Source organism: Lissotriton helveticus, chromosome 8 (assembly GCF_964261635.1).
Source record: "Lissotriton helveticus chromosome 8, aLisHel1.1, whole genome shotgun sequence".
Classification (NCBI taxonomy): domain Eukaryota; kingdom Metazoa; phylum Chordata; class Amphibia; order Caudata; family Salamandridae; genus Lissotriton; species Lissotriton helveticus.
The window spans coordinates 1,053,456,735-1,053,478,336 of NC_136069.1; positions in this window are offsets into that span (position 1 = coordinate 1,053,456,735).

Genomic DNA, 21,602 nt, shown 5'->3' on the forward strand with positions numbered 1-21,602 from the left:
AAAAGTCTATCATTCATTTATCATTATAGTACGCTGCCCAGAACGCTTCCCGGTTCGCGGACCGGGCGCTACCCACGCAAAAAAACAAAAAAAAAAAAAAATTTTCTTTGCCCCGCGGGGCCCTTTTAAAGCCTTCACATTAAACCTAGGGGGTCAGGGAGGATATACTATGCCCCCTTATGGTCATTTCCCCCTTTGTTTTGGCCTCCTCTTGTCTCTCGATCCTACCGAGAGACAAGATGGCGGCCGCTCCGGACTGTTTAGAATGTTGACAGGCACCGGAGAGCCAATCAGCTTCGCTATGCGAAGTTCCGGTACGCGTAAAGTCCGCGAACCGGAGCGCTGCCCGGAGCGCGCTTACAGATATATATCTTTTTTTAAACGTTAATTTCTCAAAATCCACTGAAGCACATATATTGAGACCTAGCAAAGGCACATCGGGCTACCAGTCCCTACAATTTTGCCAAGTTTCGTGCAAATCCATTCAGCCGTTCGGTCTAAAAGTGAGGCCAACCGCCCTATGGAAAACTCAATGTTAAAAACACGTTTTGGGACCCCCCTTTTTTCTCAGCCCCCCCTTGACGAACCCCCCCCACATTTCCAGGGGCTGCTCAGAAACAAAATGTTCCATTTTCCAGAAAATTTCAGCCAATTCCGTCCACAAACGCCAAAGTTATTAGACATAGAATTTTCAAAAATCCCTATTCTCTATCTAAATTAAAGAAATATTTTCTCACCTTAGCAAATACTTTGAGTTTGAAAACAGTCTCAGAAACACACCAATTTGTCTTCAGCAGAGCAAAAGGTATGCACTCCAGAGTCTGCAGCTATCAAAAGCACAGAAATGCTGTAATTCTTCACACATATCTCTCATGTCACCCCATCAAAACTCTTCCCTCACTTTTTTTCAAATGAAAACTCTTCCCCCCTCTGCCATTTCATGCCTTTTCTGCATGGCAACCACCTCTTGGAAGACCTCTGGTGTTTGCAAGTTCACACAAGAATGTTGCAATTGAACTCTGAACTCTCAGTGCACCTGCGTATCCACTGCAATCTTTCATTTAATGATTTTTTATTGACCATTCAAAATACATCTTTCAAAGAACTCATCCATGCACCCTAACTTTCTGTTTTCAGCAATCAAAATCCACCAATCACTGTTACTGCTTCATTAACACAGAAACTCCACAGTTTTTTTCATTTTAAACTCTCATTTTTTCAACTGCCATTTCATTGCCACACTTCATCTGACTGCAGCAGAACCTTCTCTCACCATGTTTTCTGTCTGGATTGTTGGACATAGTTATATCCACTGGGCTCACAGGTATGCTAAGAACAGAAATTTACCTAACCTCAATTTACAAGATGTGGAAATTAAGTGGTTTGGCCACAGAGGATTAAAATGTCACCAATTGATACCATTGGTGAAAACCTTTATGCATTTGCCAAAACCTGACCTGTTAATTGTGCACTGTGGAGGTAATGATTTGGGCACTTTGACTGGGGTAGGTCTGGAAATGCTTTTAAAGGACACCTTTGAGCAATTGATGGCACTTTTTCCTCAAACTGCCTTGGTATATTCAAATATATGCCAAAGACAGAAATGGAGGTGGTCAAACCAATTTTGTCCACAAATTGAGAAGTCGAGGAAGCATGTAAACAAATCTGTTTCAGCTTACATGAGAGACCATGGAATGGGCTCCCTGTACAACAATAACTTGCGTTACTACATGCAAGATATCTACAGAGGAGATGGAGTTCACTTCTCAGATGAGGGCAACAGAATTTTCATTCTGAATTTAAGACTGTGCATTGGTACCTACTTATAAGTACCTAAATGTACCATAAACCCAAAAGCTCTTCTCAGAGCTACCCTACATCTGATCACTCACAATTATTATTTTACTCTAACATTTTTCACTAATTTTCAACAAAGTACGCTCCCTGGGGCGCTTACCGGTACGCGAACCGGGAGCTAACCTCACGAAATTTTTTAAAAAATTGTTTTTTTTTCGCACATATGGGCCTCCTCAGCCACCCTCAGAAAACCTAGGGGGTCAAGATAAGTCTACCGTGCCCCCTTCTACCCATTCTGAACATTATTTGCCCTCCATCTTGTATCTTAATTCGACCGAAACACAAAATGGTGGACTCCCGTAATGCTTAAGGTTCACGAACCGGGGCGCTCACCAGTTCGCGTACCGGGTCGCTCCCTGGGAAGCGCACCATCAAAAAAGGTGGGAAAGTAGTTTACAGAAAAGCGACTGGAGACAATTTCACCAAATATAGATTAGCTCATACTACATACCAATCCCTACCATTTTCACAAATTTGGTTGGAATTCCATTTAGCCATTTAGCCTGTAGACCTCTCTAAATACCCTGAGGTAAATTACTTCACAAAACACATCTGAAGTGTTGGAATTGACAACCAATTAAAATGTTACTTTCATTTTCTACTTTTTTTACCTGACATTTGATTGGTTATGTACCTGAATATATATAAAGAAAGAGAGAGAAACACAGCCATTTTGACTACTACTTCCTGAATTACATTGCAAGATCATTTTCACTCACAACTTAAACTTGTTTTTAGAAGGTGAGATATTATTTTATAAATTTGAAAACATTTTCAGATAGGTATATACTATCCCTCTGTAAGAGTTAGACATTGAGAAAGGCTTCTTTATTATAATTATGGATTGATTTAGGTTTCTGTGGTATAATTATGAATTTACTTAGGCTTCTTCACAGGCACTTTTTAATAGTACTACTTCACGCCTGAAACCATACAGTGCCCATAGATTACTTCTCTGTTATAAACTCACAAGTACCTGTCTGAACTTAAACCCAACAGTGTCCTATCACTACTGATATATTTATTTTTTATGCAAATGACAGCAATAAAATGGAAGGTGAGCAGAATGTTTCCTTCGAAATTGTTCTGGACAGCAACAATGAACAAGTTATGGAACCCATTGATGACTTAGAATTCATGGATGAGTCACGGGACTATGAATTACTTCAATGTGTAGAATCTGTCGATCATTTACTCCATTATGATGACGGTCAAATGTGGGAACTTATGTTCACTCAACAAGAGGACATATCGGACAGTCAAATGCTAGACGTTCTATTAAATTTTCAAAAACAATCTGAAAAATAAAATTGTATGTAAAATAAAAAAATTGTTTGAGTCTTTAATCATTTTTATATGTAATTCATGAAGTAGTTAAATGTTAGAAATGTTATTACATTTTGAAACACAATCACAATAATAAATAATTGCTTAAAAAAAAAAAAAATTAAAAAATAATCAACAAAACCAACAATCAATTAACATACAGTATTTGAAAAGTCTATCATTCATTTATCATTATAGTACGCTGCCCAGAACGCTTCCCGGTTCGCGGACCGGGCGCTACCCACGCAAAAAAACAAAAAAAAAATAATTTTTTTCTTTGCCCCGCGGGGCCCTTTTAAAGCCTCCACATTAAACCTAGGGGGTCAGGGAGGATATACTATGCCCCCTTATGGTCATTTCCCCCTTTGTTTTGGCCTCCTCTTGTCTCTCGATCCTACCGAGAGACAAGATGGCGGCCGCTCCGGACTGTTTAGAATGTTGACAGGCACCGGAGAGCCAATCAGCTTCGCTACGCGAAGTTCCGGTACGCGTAAAGTCCGCGAACCGGAGCGCTGCCCGGAGCGCGCTTACAGATATATATCTTTTTTAAACGTTAATTTCTCAAAATCCACTGAAGCACATATATTGAGACCTAGCAAAGGCACATCGGGCTACCAGTCCCTACAATTTTGCCAAGTTTCGTGCAAATCCATTCAGCCGTTCGGGCTAAAAGTGAGGCCAACCGCCCTATGGAAAACTCAATGTTAAAAACACGTTTTGGGACCCCCCTTTTTTCTCAGCCCCCCCTTGACGAACCCCCCCCACATTTCCAGGGGCTGCTCAGAAACAAAATGTTCCATTTTCCAGAAAATTTCAGCCAATTCCGTCCACAAACGCCAAAGTTATTAGACATAGAATTTTCAAAAATCCCTATTCTCTATCTAAATTAAAGAAATATTTTCTCACCTTAGCAAATACTTTGAGTTTGAAAACAGTCTCAGAAACACACCAATTTGTCTTCAGCAGAGCAAAAGGTATGCACTCCAGAGTCTGCAGCTATCAAAAGCACAGAAATGCTGTAATTCTTCACACATATCTCTCATGTCACCCCATCAAAACTCTTCCCTCACTTTTTTTCAAATGAAAACTCTTCCCCCCTCTGCCATTTCATGCCTTTTCTGCATGGCAACCACCTCTTGGAAGACCTCTGGTGTTTGCAAGTTCACACAAGAATGTTGCAATTGAACTCTGAACTCTCAGTGCACCTGCGTATCCACTGCAATCTTTCATTTAATGATTTTTTATTGACCATTCAAAATACATCTTTCAAAGAACTCATCCATGCACCCTAACTTTCTGTTTTCAGCAATCAAAATCCACCAATCACTGTTACTGCTTCATTAACACAGAAACTCCACAGTTTTTTTCATTTTAAACTCTCATTTTTTCAACTGCCATTTCATTGCCACACTTCATCTGACTGCAGCAGAACCTTCTCTCACCATGTTTTCTGTCTGGATTGTTGGACATAGTTATATCCACTGGGCTCACAGGTATGCTAAGAACAGAAATTTACCTAACCTCAATTTACAAGATGTGGAAATTAAGTGGTTTGGCCACAGAGGATTAAAATGTCACCAATTGATACCATTGGTGAAAACCTTTATGCATTTGCCAAAACCTGACCTGTTAATTGTGCACTGTGGAGGTAATGATTTGGGCACTTTGACTGGGGTAGGTCTGGAAATGCTTTTAAAGGACACCTTTGAGCAATTGATGGCACTTTTTCCTCAAACTGCCTTGGTATATTCAAATATATGCCAAAGACAGAAATGGAGGTGGTCAAACCAATTTTGTCCACAAATTGAGAAGTCGAGGAAGCATGTAAACAAATCTGTTTCAGCTTACATGAGAGACCATGGAATGGGCTCCCTGTACAACAATAACTTGCGTTACTACATGCAAGATATCTACAGAGGAGATGGAGTTCACTTCTCAGATGAGGGCAACAGAATTTTCATTCTGAATTTAAGACTGTGCATTGGTACCTACTTATAAGTACCTAAATGTACCATAAACCCAAAAGCTCTTCTCAGAGCTACCCTACATCTGATCACTCACAATTATTATTTTACTCTAACATTTTTCACTAATTTTCAACAAAGTACGCTCCCTGGGGCGCTTACCGGTACGCGAACCGGGAGCTAACCTCACGAAATTTTTTAAAAAATTGTTTTTTTTTCGCACATATGGGCCTCCTCAGCCACCCTCAGAAAACCTAGGGGGTCAAGATAAGTCTACCGTGCCCCCTTCTACCCATTCTGAACATTATTTGCCCTCCATCTTGTATCTTAATTCGACCGAAACACAAAATGGTGGACTCCCGTAACGCTTAAGGTTCGCGAACCGGGGCGCTCACCAGTTCGCGTACCGGGTCGCTCCCTGGGAAGCGCACCATCAAAAAAGGTGGGAAAGTAGTTTACAGAAAAGCGACTGGAGACAATTTCACCAAATATAGATTAGCTCATACTACATACCAATCCCTACCATTTTCACAAATTTGGTTGGAATTCCATTTAGCCATTTAGCCTGTAGACCTCTCTAAATACCCTGAGGTAAATTACTTCACAAAACACATCTGAAGTGTTGGAATTGACAACCAATTAAAATGTTACTTTCATTTTCTACTTTTTTTACCTGACATTTGATTGGTTATGTACCTGAATATATATAAAGAAAGAGAGAGAAACACAGCCATTTTGACTACTACTTCCTGAATTACATTGCAAGATCATTTTCACTCACAACTTAAACTTGTTTTTAGAAGGTGAGATATTATTTTATAAATTTGAAAACATTTTCAGATAGTTATATACTATCCCTCTGTAAGAGTTAGACATTGAGAAAGGCTTCTTTATTATAATTATGGATTGATTTAGGTTTCTGTGGTATAATTATGAATTTACTTAGGCTTCTTCACAGGCACTTTTTAATAGTACTACTTCACGCCTGAAACCATACAGTGCCCATAGATTACTTCTCTGTTATAAACTCACAAGTACCTGTCTGAACTTAAACCCAACAGTGTCCTATCACTACTGATATATTTATTTTTTATGCAAATTACAGCAATAAAATGGAAGGTGAGCAGAATGTTTCCTTCGAAATTGTTCTGGACAGCAACAATGAACAAGTTATGGAACCCGTTGATGACTTAGAATTCATGGATGAGTCACGGGACTATGAATTACTTCAATGTGTAGAATCTGTCGATCATTTACTCCATTATGATGACGGTCAAATGTGGGAACTTATGTTCACTCAACAAGAGGACATATCGGACAGTCAAATGCTAGATGTTCTATTAAATTTTGAAAAACAATCTGAAAAATAAAATTGTATGTAAAATAAAAAAATTGTTTGAGTCTTTAATCATTTTTATATGTAATTCATAAAGTAGTTAAATGTTAGAAATGTTATTACATTTTGAAACACAATCACAATAATAAATAATTGCTTAAAAAATAAAAAAATAAAAAAATAATCAACAAAATCAACAATCAATTAACATACAGTATTTGAAAAGTCTATCATTCATTTATCATTATAGTACGCTGCCCAGAACGCTTCCCGGTTCGCGGACCGGGCGCTACCCACGCAAAAAAACAAAAAAAAAAAAAAAATGTTCTTTGCCCCGCGGGGCCCTTTTAAAGCCTCCACATTAAACCTAGGGGGTCAGGGAGGATATACTATGCCCCCTTATGGTCATTTCCCCCTTTGTTTTGGCCTCCTCTTGTCTCTCGATCCTACCGAGAGACAAGATGGCGGCCGCTCCGGACTGTTTAGAATGTTGACAGGCACCGGAGAGCCAATCAGCTTCGCTATGCGAAGTTCCGGTACGCGTAAAGTCCGCGAACCGGAGCGCTGCCCGGAGCGCGCTTACAGATATATATCTTTTTTTAAACGTTAATTTCTCAAAATCCACTGAAGCACATATATTGAGACCTAGCAAAGGCACATCGGGCTACCAGTCCCTACAATTTTGCCAAGTTTCGTGCAAATCCATTCAGCCGTTCGGTCTAAAAGTGAGGCCAACCGCCCTATGGAAAACTCAATGTTAAAAACACGTTTTGGGACCCCCCTTTTTTCTCAGCCCCCCCTTGACGAACCCCCCCCACATTTCCAGGGGCTGCTCAGAAACAAAATGTTCCATTTTCCAGAAAATTTCAGCCAATTCCGTCCACAAACGCCAAAGTTATTAGACATAGAATTTTCAAAAATCCCTATTCTCTATCTAAATTAAAGAAATATTTTCTCACCTTAGCAAATACTTTGAGTTTGAAAACAGTCTCAGAAACACACCAATTTGTCTTCAGCAGAGCAAAAGGTATGCACTCCAGAGTCTGCAGCTATCAAAAGCACAGAAATGCTGTAATTCTTCACACATATCTCTCATGTCACCCCATCAAAACTCTTCCCTCACTTTTTTTCAAATGAAAACTCTTCCCCCCTCTGCCATTTCATGCCTTTTCTGCATGGCAACCACCTCTTGGAAGACCTCTGGTGTTTGCAAGTTCACACAAGAATGTTGCAATTGAACTCTGAACTCTCAGTGCACCTGCGTATCCACTGCAATCTTTCATTTAATGATTTTTTATTGACCATTCAAAATACATCTTTCAAAGAACTCATCCATGCACCCTAACTTTCTGTTTTCAGCAATCAAAATCCACCAATCACTGTTACTGCTTCATTAACACAGAAACTCCACAGTTTTTTTCATTTTAAACTCTCATTTTTTCAACTGCCATTTCATTGCCACACTTCATCTGACTGCAGCAGAACCTTCTCTCACCATGTTTTCTGTCTGGATTGTTGGACATAGTTATATCCACTGGGCTCACAGGTATGCTAAGAACAGAAATTTACCTAACCTCAATTTACAAGATGTGGAAATTAAGTGGTTTGGCCACAGAGGATTAAAATGTCACCAATTGATACCATTGGTGAAAACCTTTATGCATTTGCCAAAACCTGACCTGTTAATTGTGCACTGTGGAGGTAATGATTTGGGCACTTTGACTGGGGTAGGTCTGGAAATGCTTTTAAAGGACACCTTTGAGCAATTGATGGCACTTTTTCCTCAAACTGCCTTGGTATATTCAAATATATGCCAAAGACAGAAATGGAGGTGGTCAAACCAATTTTGTCCACAAATTGAGAAGTCGAGGAAGCATGTAAACAAATCTGTTTCAGCTTACATGAGAGACCATGGAATGGGCTCCCTGTACAACAATAACTTGCGTTACTACATGCAAGATATCTACAGAGGAGATGGAGTTCACTTCTCAGATGAGGGCAACAGAATTTTCATTCTGAATTTAAGACTGTGCATTGGTACCTACTTATAAGTACCTAAATGTACCATAAACCCAAAAGCTCTTCTCAGAGCTACCCTACATCTGATCACTCACAATTATTATTTTACTCTAACATTTTTCACTAATTTTCAACAAAGTACGCTCCCTGGGGCGCTTACCGGTACGCGAACCGGGAGCTAACCTCACGAAATTTTTTAAAAAATTGTTTTTTTTTCGCACATATGGGCCTCCTCAGCCACCCTCAGAAAACCTAGGGGGTCAAGATAAGTCTACCGTGCCCCCTTCTACCCATTCTGAACATTATTTGCCCTCCATCTTGTATCTTAATTCGACCGAAACACAAAATGGTGGACTCCCGTAATGCTTAAGGTTCACGAACCGGGGCGCTCACCAGTTCGCGTACCGGGTCGCTCCCTGGGAAGCGCACCATCAAAAAAGGTGGGAAAGTAGTTTACAGAAAAGCGACTGGAGACAATTTCACCAAATATAGATTAGCTCATACTACATACCAATCCCTACCATTTTCACAAATTTGGTTGGAATTCCATTTAGCCATTTAGCCTGTAGACCTCTCTAAATACCCTGAGGTAAATTACTTCACAAAACACATCTGAAGTGTTGGAATTGACAACCAATTAAAATGTTACTTTCATTTTCTACTTTTTTTACCTGACATTTGATTGGTTATGTACCTGAATATATATAAAGAAAGAGAGAGAAACACAGCCATTTTGACTACTACTTCCTGAATTACATTGCAAGATCATTTTCACTCACAACTTAAACTTGTTTTTAGAAGGTGAGATATTATTTTATAAATTTGAAAACATTTTCAGATAGTTATATACTATCCCTCTGTAAGAGTTAGACATTGAGAAAGGCTTCTTTATTATAATTATGGATTGATTTAGGTTTCTGTGGTATAATTATGAATTTACTTAGGCTTCTTCACAGGCACTTTTTAATAGTACTACTTCACGCCTGAAACCATACAGTGCCCATAGATTACTTCTCTGTTATAAACTCACAAGTACCTGTCTGAACTTAAACCCAACAGTGTCCTATCACTACTGATATATTTATTTTTTATGCAAATTACAGCAATAAAATGGAAGGTGAGCAGAATGTTTCCTTCGAAATTGTTCTGGACAGCAACAATGAACAAGTTATGGAACCCATTGATGACTTAGAATTCATGGATGAGTCACGGGACTATGAATTACTTCAATGTGTAGAATCTGTCGATCATTTACTCCATTATGATGACGGTCAAATGTGGGAACTTATGTTCACTCAACAAGAGGACATATCGGACAGTCAAATGCTAGACGTTCTATTAAATTTTGAAAAACAATCTGAAAAATAAAATTGTATGTAAAATAAAAAAATTGTTTGAGTCTTTAATCATTTTTATATGTAATTCATGAAGTAGTTAAATGTTAGAAATGTTATTACATTTTGAAACACAATCACAATAATAAATAATTGCTTAAAAAAAAAAAAAATTAAAAAATAATCAACAAAACCAACAATCAATTAACATACAGTATTTGAAAAGTCTATCATTCATTTATCATTATAGTACGCTGCCCAGAACGCTTCCCGGTTCGCGGACCGGGCGCTACCCACGCAAAAAAACAAAAAAAAATTAATTTTTTTCTTTGCCCCGCGGGGCCCTTTTAAAGCCTCCACATTAAACCTAGGGGGTCAGGGAGGATATACTATGCCCCCTTATGGTCATTTCCCCCTTTGTTTTGGCCTCCTCTTGTCTCTCGATCCTACCGAGAGACAAGATGGCGGCCGCTCCGGACTGTTTAGAATGTTGACAGGCACCGGAGAGCCAATCAGCTTCGCTACGCGAAGTTCCGGTACGCGTAAAGTCCGCGAACCGGAGCGCTGCCCGGAGCGCGCTTACAGATATATATCTTTTTTAAACGTTAATTTCTCAAAATCCACTGAAGCACATATATTGAGACCTAGCAAAGGCACATCGGGCTACCAGTCCCTACAATTTTGCCAAGTTTCGCGCAAATCCATTCAGCCGTTCGGGCTAAAAGTGAGGCCAACCGCCCTATGGAAAACTCAATGTTAAAAACACGTTTTGGGACCCCCCTTTTTTCTCAGCCCCCCCTTGACGAACCCCCCCCAAATTTCCAGGGGCTGCTCAGAAACAAAATGTTCCATTTTCCAGAAAATTTCAGCCAATTCCGTCCACAAACGCCAAAGTTATTAGACATAGAATTTTCAAAAATCCCATAGGGAAAAAATCCTAACTATATATACCTACTGGCGACCGCCAGTAGGTAATATATATATATATATTCACTGAAAAAACCATAGGTTATAGACCATATATAGTTAGGAATTAGCATTTACAAAACCTTGAAAATTCACTGAAAAAACCATAGGTTATACACCATATATAGTTAGGAATTAGCATTTAAAAAACCTTATTTTACTCACACAAAACCATTGAAATTCCATATATAGTTAGTTGCACTAACTATATATCGCGCACCCGCAATCCACTGCTGATCATGTCACATATTACATCATTCATGACATGGTCAGTGACATCACTGATGACATCACTGATGACATCTCAAATGACATCACTGATGAGATCACTGATGACATCATCCAGTGACTGTGTGTTTCTGTAAAGTTTAAATATGTTTTACATATTGAAGAATGAGTAGATGTATAAGTGTCTGGACGAAGGATTTAGTAGGTGCATGACTGAATGTATGAGTGAGTGATTAAATGTGTCTCACTGAGTGCATGGGTTAGTGAGTAAACTGTCTTAATTTGTGCATCATTATGTCTGTTGTTCTGTAAACTGCTGCATGTGTTGATCAGTAGCTATATGATTAACTATATGGGTTATTGATTGATTGTCCAAGTATTTGTATAGGAGACTGAGTGTGTGTGTGGCTGGCTGGGAGGTGTGTGACTCTGTGCAGATCAATGTGTACTTGTATCAATGATTGTATAAGAAAGTAAGTATGTGTTAGTATATGTTTGAAAATGTAAGGTGCTCTATGTTTAACTGTATAGACAAGAAAATGGAAGTGTGATTGATTCTTTACAGGACTGACTAGGTGTGTGAGTAACTCCATGGATGAGTGGCAGAGTGTAAGTGTCTGTATAGGTGTATGAGTGCATATGATAGTGTTGTAAAGATGAGTGATTGTATGTATGAATGATTGTATGGGTGAATGAGTGAATGTGTGTGTAGACGTAGGAATCAGTGAGTACGTATGTAGTAACTAGTATTGGTGTGTCAATGGTTTCAAAAATTATACTCTGTATTTAACACTGGGTGAAACAGAGGTTATATTAAAACGTGAGGAGATGCATTGTATTGTCACATGAATGATATCATCAGTGATGTGGTCATTGATGTCAAATGAGATGTCATCAGTGATCTCATCAGTGATGTCATTTGAGATGTCATCAGTGATGTCATCAGTGATGTCACTGACCATGTCATGAATGATGTAATATGTGACATGATCAGCAGTGGATTGCGGGTGCGCGATATATAGTTAGTGCAACTAACTATATATGGAATTTCAATGGTTTTGTGTGAGTAAAATAAGGTTTTTTAAATGCTAATTCCTAACTATATATGGTCTATAACCTATGGTTTTTTCAGTGAATTTCAATGGTTTTTTAATAGCAAATATCATAAGCTGTCGAATGTCAAGTACGTGGTAAGTGAAAACATTTTCGTGTTTATGCACACTGATCTGCTTTGAATGGTGCCCCCCCCCCTCATTTCTATTAGGAGTACTCTCTCTTTGCAGATAGTGAAAGGTAGTTAACGCAGGCCTTTGCCCCCGTTGTAATCCGTCGTGCCTGCTTCTCTCTCCATTTGATTGATTGTTATCCAAGTATTTACTGTTTTAGAATTAGTTCTCTTTGGTTCATTCTCTATTTACAAACAAACACAGAGTCGCAATACTCTGTTTAGTCTTTGCAGATAACGAAAAATCGTGTAAAAAAAAAGAAAAGGAATCGAGCAAAATCAGTAGGCCACTAATGGGATCTCTTTTTGACCTCGCTAAAATAGAAACATTAGGAACAACCCCTCATGACAAATACAAAACTAGTGAGATGAACTGAACTCCACACAATGATGGCTGCAAAACAGCTCGGCTCCGCCACCCACCCCGCCCAAAATAACGATAAAGAGCGGCTGCCATGATTGGTTGCGGAATGGCCACAACGGAGCTACGAAATGGTGCTGCTCTCATGCTAACCCCAGCTTCGGTCTGAAACATCCAGAAACACTGTAGACTACCAATTCGATCAGTTCCGGTAGCGCCTCAATGTAACCCGGTAGAGAAGAACTAGCCCTCCCCTCTTTGACTGATGGTTCTTGTTGCCTGTCCTTTCTGTTGTCATTTAACAGAACTATTTAGCCTGCTGAAAGGGGTTGTGTTTCGACCGCTGGTTGGTGGAGACATTTTGACTATATTCTGGACCTGCGTTGTCGCGTAATGCGTCATATGACGCGCCGCGTTAGCGCATCCGGAAGTCATCCGGGGCGCGCAGCGCGTAACGTAAGCATAACAAGTCATGTGACTTGTTAATAAAACTTTTCATTGGTTCATTTTACTTTTCTTATTCTAATGATGAAAGCCTTGGTCATATCACCTAAAAATTACGCTTTTAATTACTTCCGAACATTATTTTCTCTTAAATATATGTTATAATGTTCCAGGCTAATGTACTTTCCCGGAAATTTTACAACTGTCCTGCAAGTAAAATATATTCTTTTTTCGAGAAAAAGAGCGTTTCTTCGTCCCATGACGGAGCCGTTGAGCAAAAGAGGGTCGACCTGCTGTCTTAGTCGCCGATACGCCTGAATATGAGATTCTTATCGATCACTTTATGTTGCAGGAATAGAAAACACAACAGCCCTTGACCATTTATCTTTACTGCGTTCCTTCGTATTATACCTTTTACCCTTCATGTAATTGGTCTGCTTTATTTCACTTGCCTTTTAATGATTCTAAAACAGTGACTATTATTAAAAACTTTACCAATGTATACACTACTACCATGTTTTCTTTTAAAAACCTTTATTGTGAAAATTTCATTATACAAATACGAGCCTATAACCACGTGGGCCTGCCACGGAGCAAACTGTAATCGTATATGATGAATAGACATTTACACTGTAGAGGAACGTAACGGGCGGGCCATTAGGTTGCAAAAACTAAGGTGTCTAACAGTTACGGAATCGGTGGACGTACATTTTATAATTAAAATACGACAGGGCCAGTTACAATAAAATTATCTAGATATACATTTGCGGGCAAGTACCATGGGTGACGTTAATTCGAATTTTCAACAGTACAGTAATCAATAACACATCAGAACTTAATATCAATAGGGATGTCGAAATATTCAATCAATTCTCGTCCCCGCCCGCCATGTGCTTCAAAACTGCATACGTATCTCGTGATTTCAAGGTTCTGCAACCAGTACACAACAAGGAGTTACGAGTCCCATTTATTCCGGCGCCATTTTGGGCGAGGACGGGCAGGTCCAGGATATAGTCAAAATGTCTCTACCAACCATCGACTATGATGATGTTCATATGCTGTATTTATTAGAGTAACACTCATCTGCCCACATGAAATTAATTTACCACAATCTAAACATGTCATTTTAATCTTTCCAAAGTTCTTCTAAATATTTGGGACCGTTTCCCTTGCCTCTGAAGCTCTCAGTGCCACTTCTTTGATGAATGTACTAGCAGGTCAGGGGTTCTCCTCCAAATCTCTCTTTTATGCAGCACTATAATTAATTGGTGCCACCTCTCCATATGACGATGCATGGTATAGTTACCACAAATATATATTTTTTCGGTTCCTCTGGAGAGTTCATCGTGGCAGATGAAGCGTGTAACATACCGGGCATTTACCTTTTTTTGCATGTACAGGAAAGGAAAAAAAAATCGAGCGTTCGAGTTCTTAGGTGTCCCAGGGCCATTTTAGTGGACCAGGCCCAAATCTAAAGAACAGCTATCTCACAGGCTAATGGGGCGACCCACGCCGAGTTTCAGCATTGTAGGATGACCACACAAGTACAGCAACTTGCTAGACATCACCTCGGTGCCATCCGGATCTCGGCGCCCCACTGCAGATGAAGTGCCTCTCAACTATGAAACCACCACGGTGACATCCGGATCTTGGCGCGTTGTGCTGCCTTCGGCCTATTCGCACATCGGTCCGCTACTGACGCCATCTCACAGGCTAATGGGGTGACCCACGCCGAGTTTCAGCATTGTAGGATGACCACACCAACTTGCTAGACATCACCTCGGTGCCATCCGAATCTTGGCATCTCAACGCCTAGTGGTATCTTCCATACAGAAAATATTGTTACGCTGCCTTTGGCCCCATTCGCACATCAGTCCGCAACTTAGACATCACCTCGATGCCATCCGGATCTTGGTATCTCAGCGCCTTGTGGTGTCAGTCAGAAAATATTGTTGCGCTGCCTTTGGCCCCATTCGCACATCAGTCCGCTACTGACACCATCTCACAGGCCAATAGGGCGCCCCACGCCGACTTTTACCATTGTACGATGGCCACACCAGTGGCACAACTTCCTAGACATCACCTCGGTGCCATCCGAATCTTGGCATCTCAACGCCTAGTGGTATCTTCCATACAGAAAATCTTGTTACGCTACCTTTGGCCCCATTCGCACATCGGTCCGCAACTTAGACATCACCTCGGTGCCATCCGGATCTTGGCATCTCAGCGCCTTGTGGTGTATTCTCTTCAGAAAATATTGTTGAGCTGCCTTTGGCCCCATTCGCACATCCGTCCGCAACTTACACATCACCTCAGTGCCATCCGGATCTTGGCATCTCAGCGCCTTGTGGTGTCTTCTACTCCGAAAATATAGTAGAAAATATTGTTGCGCTGCCTTTGGCCCCATTCACACATCAGTCCGCTACTGACACCATCTCACAGGCCAACAAGGCGCCCCACGCCGACTTTTACCATTGTACGATGGCCACACCAGTGCCACAACTTGCTAAACACCACCTCGGTGCCATCCGGATCTTGGCATCTCAGCGCCTTGTGGTGTCTTCAAATCAGAAAATATTGTTGCGCTGCCTTTGGCCCCATTCGCACATCGGTCCGCTACTGACGCCATCTCACAGGCCAACGGGGCGCCCCACGCCGACTTTCAACATTGTAGGATGGCCACAGAAGTGCGCCAACTTACTAGACACCACCTCGGTGCCATCCGGATCTTGGCGCGTTGTGCTGCCTTCGACCTATTCGCACATCGGTCCGCTACTGACGCAAACTCACAGGCCAACGGGGCGCCCCACGCCGACTTTCAGCATTGTAGGATGGCCACACCAGTGCGGCAACTTACTAGACACCACCTCGGTGCCATCCGGATCTTGGCGCGTTGTGCTGCCTTTGGCCTATTCGCACATCGGTCCGCTACTGACGCAAACTCACAGGCCAACGGGGCGCCCCACGCCGACTTTCAGCATTGTTGGATGGCCACACCAGTGCAACAACTTACTAGACACCACCTCGGTGCCATCCGGATCTTGGCGCGTTGTGCTGCCTTCGGCCTATTCGCACATCGGTCCGCTACTGACGCAAACTCACAGGCCAACGGGGCGCCCCACGCCGACTTTCAGCATTGTAGGATGGCCACACCAGTGCTGCAACTTGCTGGACACCACCTCGGTGCCATCCAGATCTTGGCGCGTTGTGTTGCCTTCGGCCTATTCGCACATCGGTCCGCTACTGACGCCGCCTCACGTGCCAACGTATTTTCTCCTAATTTTACACCCTATGCCGCATAACAGGTCATGTGACTTGTTTATAAAACTTTTCATTGGTTCATTTTACTTTTGGTTTCCTAATGATGGAAGGCTTGATCATGTGACCTAAAAACAACACTTTTCATAGGATGAAAACTTTTTTTTTCCCCCAAACGATGAAAGCCCCACCTTGTTTCTGGATGTTTCAGACTGAAGCTGGCGTCAGCATGAAAGCACCACCATCTCGTAGCTCAGTCGTGGTCATTCCGCGAGCAATCATGGCAGCCGCTCCCCACCAGAAGCCTGCAGGAGTCGGAGCCCCCAAAACTTTTGATGAATTCTCAAGGCGGAGGGGACGCTTTCGAGAATGAGGTCCAAGACCTAGCAGACAAGCGTCCGATTTCCAAGGTGTCCCAGGGCCATTTCAGTGGACCAGGCCCAAAAAGGAAACAGCCTGCCGCCATTTTGAGAGTCCTGTGACAGCCGCCTATCGCTGCACCGCAAGAGTGGGCGCAACTCAGCTGAATTGCGGCTTTTGACACAGTGGACCAAAAACGGACGGAATGGCAACTGAAACGGTAAAGGGGCGCCCCACTACAACAGATGACACTCCACCTGGAGAGGCCCGTTCACGCCGCCTCCCCCGGGGCGCTCCACGCCGTTATTCGGAGCAGCATTGTAGGATACCAAAACCAGTGCGGCAACTTACTGGACATCACCTTGGTGCCATCGTTCTGCTGCCTTGGAACTATTCGCGCAACAGTTTGCTACTGATGACCCACCCCCCGCGACGCCCCATGCCGTTATTTGCTGGGTGGCAACTTACTAGACATCACTTTCGTGTCATCTAGATTTCAACGCGTTCTGCTGCCTTGGAACTATTCGCACAACAGTTTGCTACTGATGACCCACCCCCCGCGACGCCCCACGCCGGAAATCTGGACGTTGTGCTGCGTTGGGACTATTCGCACAGCCGACCGCTACTTCGTTGTTTTTCCCTAAAAATGTTTATATGTTATTACTATTTTTGTTTTCTTGTATATATTTATAAATTATTAAAGTTTTATAATCTTACTACTTTGTCGGAGTGCTATATATTTTTAATGTGACACATAATTGTAAAAACTTTGATGTACAAACAGTCATCCCTGGAATCTTCCGCTTCAGGCTCGGTCCCCTCCCCAATCACAATACAGGATGGTTTTCAGATAATAGCAACGCTTCTGCTGTGACGAATCTCACCGAGTGTGGGCCTTGATCTACTATAACTCCTTTGAAGAGGGGTGATTCTTTACAGCTGTGGCCATAAACTACATCTGCAGGGCTAGCTGATACCCTAGGACCAGCCTGGACAATCGGACACAGAGGAAAAGGAGTGTCAGAGGGTGCGGTAGTGAATAGGGCGAAAGGGAGGTGTCGGGCGGGCACAGGGTGTGATTCTCAGGGAACAGCAGCGCAGATGGGGGAGGTTTATTACCCATGCATAAGACAGAGAGCGGGGGTGACCACTGCCTGGGGGAGATGTTTGCGAGGGTGGGGAGCCATGCTAAGGATCGACAGCGTGCACAGAGTGGGTCTGGTCAAGGCATCTAAAATGGCTGCCGTGCACGACAAAAGTGTGGCATTTGAAAAAAGACAAGATGGCGCAGACAATGTTTTTCAACACTTCCTGATTTCCTTCGAATCGAACGTTAACAGACGTTGGGGCATATTACCAAAGTTAAGCGATATTTATCCCTAACGATGCTTAGCAACGATTTTTTTACCGTCAGAAATTATCGCAGATAAACCTTGCTATTATCAAGGTTTATCGGAAATACGATAAAAAACGACCGCAATGCATTAATATCGCTGAAAACTCAGCGATATTCATGCATTACCGAGCTAATGCTCTTAGCCATGTTATCCACCTCCCATTGGATAACATGGCTAAGAACTGCTCAGGGCAGGTGGTAGCTTTTAGAGATATTCGCCCTTATCTCGAATATTTCCAAAAGTTGATAATAGGAGATAGCGATGTTAGCGACTGTTTCCAGTCGCTAACATCTTGGCATGCCCACTTTGCATGTCATTAGTGATAAATATCACTCACATGCAAAGTGGGGCTCAAGATGGTCGCTATCTTCTACTAGCCGTCGCTAACTGGTGTTAGCAACAGCTAGGTAATACACATATAATTTTATCTCCGCGAAGCGGAGCGCTGTTACAGATATATATCTTGTTTCTGAACGTTAATTTCTCAAAATGCACTGAAGCACATATATTGAGACCTAGCAAAGGCACATCGGGCTACCAGTCCCTACAATTTTGCCAAGTTTCGTGCAAATCCATTCAGCTGTTCGATCCTACCGAGAGACAAGATGGCGGCCGCTACGGACTGTTTGGAATGTTTACAGACACCGGAGAGCCAATCAGCTTCGCTTCGCAAAGCTCCGTAACGCGAAAAGTACGCGAAGCGGTGCGCTGTTACAGATATATACCTTTTTTTGAACGTTAATTTCTCAAAATCCACTGGAGCACATATATTGAGATCTAGCAAAGGCACATCGGGCTACCAGTCCCTACAATTTTGCCAAGTTTCGTGCAAATCCATTCAGCTGTTCGATTATTATTATTTTTATTTTTTTTTGCCCCGCGGGGCCCTTTTAAAACCTCCACATCAAACCTAGGGGGTGAGCGACAATGTACTATGCCCCCTTATGGTCATTTGCCCCTTCGCTTCGGCCTCCTCTTGTCTCTCGATCCTACCGAGAGACAAGATGGCGGCCGCTACGGACTGTTTGGAATGTTGACAGACGCCGGAGAACCAATCAGCTTCGCTTCACAAAGCTCCGTTGCGCGAAAAGTCCGCGAACCAGAGCGCTGCCCGGTCCGCTGTTACAGATATATATCTTTTTTTAAACGTTAATTTCTCAAAATCCACTGGAGCACATATATTGAGACCTACAAAAGGCACATCGGGCTACCAGTCCCTACAATTTTGCCAAGTTTCGTGCAAATCCATTCAGCCGTTCGGGCTAAAAGTGAGGCCAACCGCCCTATGGAAAACTCAATGTTAAAAACACGTTTTGGGACCCCCCTTTTTTCTCGGCCCCCACTGGACGAACCCCCCCCATATTTTCAAGGGCTGCTCAGAAACAAAATGTGCCATTTTCCTGAAAATTTCAGCCAATTCCGTCCACAAACGCCAAAGTTATTAGACATAGAATTTTCAAAAAACCCATAGAGAAAAAATCCTAACTATATATACCTACTGGCGACCGCCAGTAGGTAATATATATATATATATATATATATATATATATTCACTGAAAAAACCATAGGTTTCACACCAGTTATAGTTAGCTGGAAATGTTACTCGCATAAAACCATTGAAATTCCCACGTTATAGTTAGTTGGACTCACTATAACTTGCGCGTGCAATGCACTGCTGATGACGTCACATATTACATCACTCATGACATGGTCAGTGACATCACTGATGACACCATCCAGTGAATGTGTGTCTTTTAAAAAAATAAATATGTGTTATATATATATATATATATGTAAAAGTTGATGGAAGAATAAATGTTTAAATAAGTGTTTACATGGATGTTTTTTAAAAAAAAATTGATTGGATAACTGGTTATTAAGTGTATCTTAGTGAATAAATATGTTAGTGAGTAATGTTTAAATATTTAAATATTTAAATATATGTATTAGTGTTTCACTTTGTGTATAAGTGGCTGCATGGGTTGGTGAGTAGCTAAATGTGTATGTATATGGGTTTGTATGGTTTGGTGGGGGTATTACCTAGCACATAGATGCATGAATGACTGACTCTCTCTTTGTATGTGTTTTAAAGACAGCATATGTGCAGGACTGTATGGGTGGATGAGTGTGTATATGTGTGTGTTAGTGCGTGAATGAGTGTCTCACTAGTGTCTTTATCAGTAACTACATATGTATTAATCTAGTGTATGTGAATATTGATGTATATAAGTGAGTATATGTGAAAGTAAGAGATTTTAAGAGTTCCTGTTTAAATTAGTATGTGTTTCTATAAGTGATTGTTTAAGAGAGTAAGTATGTGTAAGTTTCTTTAGAAATAAAGTGGTAGTGTGTGTATAGCTGTATATGCAAATAAATGGATGTTTAATAGTTTATTTGCATGTGTGAGTATGTGTCAGAGTATGTTTTAGATGACTGTCGGTGTGTAACCCGATGTATAGGTGTATCACTACATATGATGAGTGAGTATATGTATGAGTGACTATATAGAACTGTTGGTGAATAAGTGGATGTGTATATAGATGGTGGAATTATTGAATTGGTTGTTGTTACTGGTATGGGTATCTCCATTTTTTTGAAAATTTTAGTTTCTGTTATTGAATATGTGTTTCAAGGGTTACATTACAGTGAAAGGAGGTCTGTCACTCTGTCACAAGGATGGTGTCATGAGTGATGTCATGAGTGATGTCACTGACCATGTCATGAGTGATGTAATATGTGACGTCATCAGCAGTGCATTGCACGCGCAAGTTATAGTGAGTCCAACTAACTATAACATGGGAATTTCAATGGTTTTATGCAAGTAAAATTTCCAGCTAACTATAACTGGTGTGAAACCTATGGTTTTTTCAGTGCATTTAATAGGTTTTTTAAATGCTAATTCCTAACTATAACTGGTGTGAACCTATGGTTTTTTCAGTGAATTTCAAAGGTTTTTTAAAAGCAAATCTCTATAGGTATGTATAATTTAATATAAATGTAATATTTTTTATAATGAATTTTATATTGTATAATTATGTAATATTATTATTTTTATTTTTTTATTTTTTTGCCTTGGAGCGCTCCCGGTGAGCGTCCCGTTAGCGCTATTGCCGCGAACGAAAACAACATCGTGACGTTTCGCGTAGCCGCGTGATGCGTCTTATGGCGCACGTCGTAAACGCACCCGGAAGCGCCCGGACGTATACGATCGCGCAATGTCCTGACGCGCTTACGCTACGTGCCCCGGGGCGCGTAGCGTAAGCGCGTCGGGTCATGTGACCTGAAAATAACACTTATCATTGGTTGAGATCAGTTTTGGTTTCCAAATGATGAAGGCCCGAGTCATGTGACCTGAAAGTAACACTTTTCATTGGTTCAGGACAGTTTTGTTTTCCAAATGATGAAAGCCCCCACCTATTTCCCTCATTCTCACTTTGTACTTTGAGTGAGGAAGACCTGTTGAAAGACTTCTCTGTACCTATTTGTCTGAAAAATGGCTACAGTAGCAGCAGCTGCAGGAGCATCTG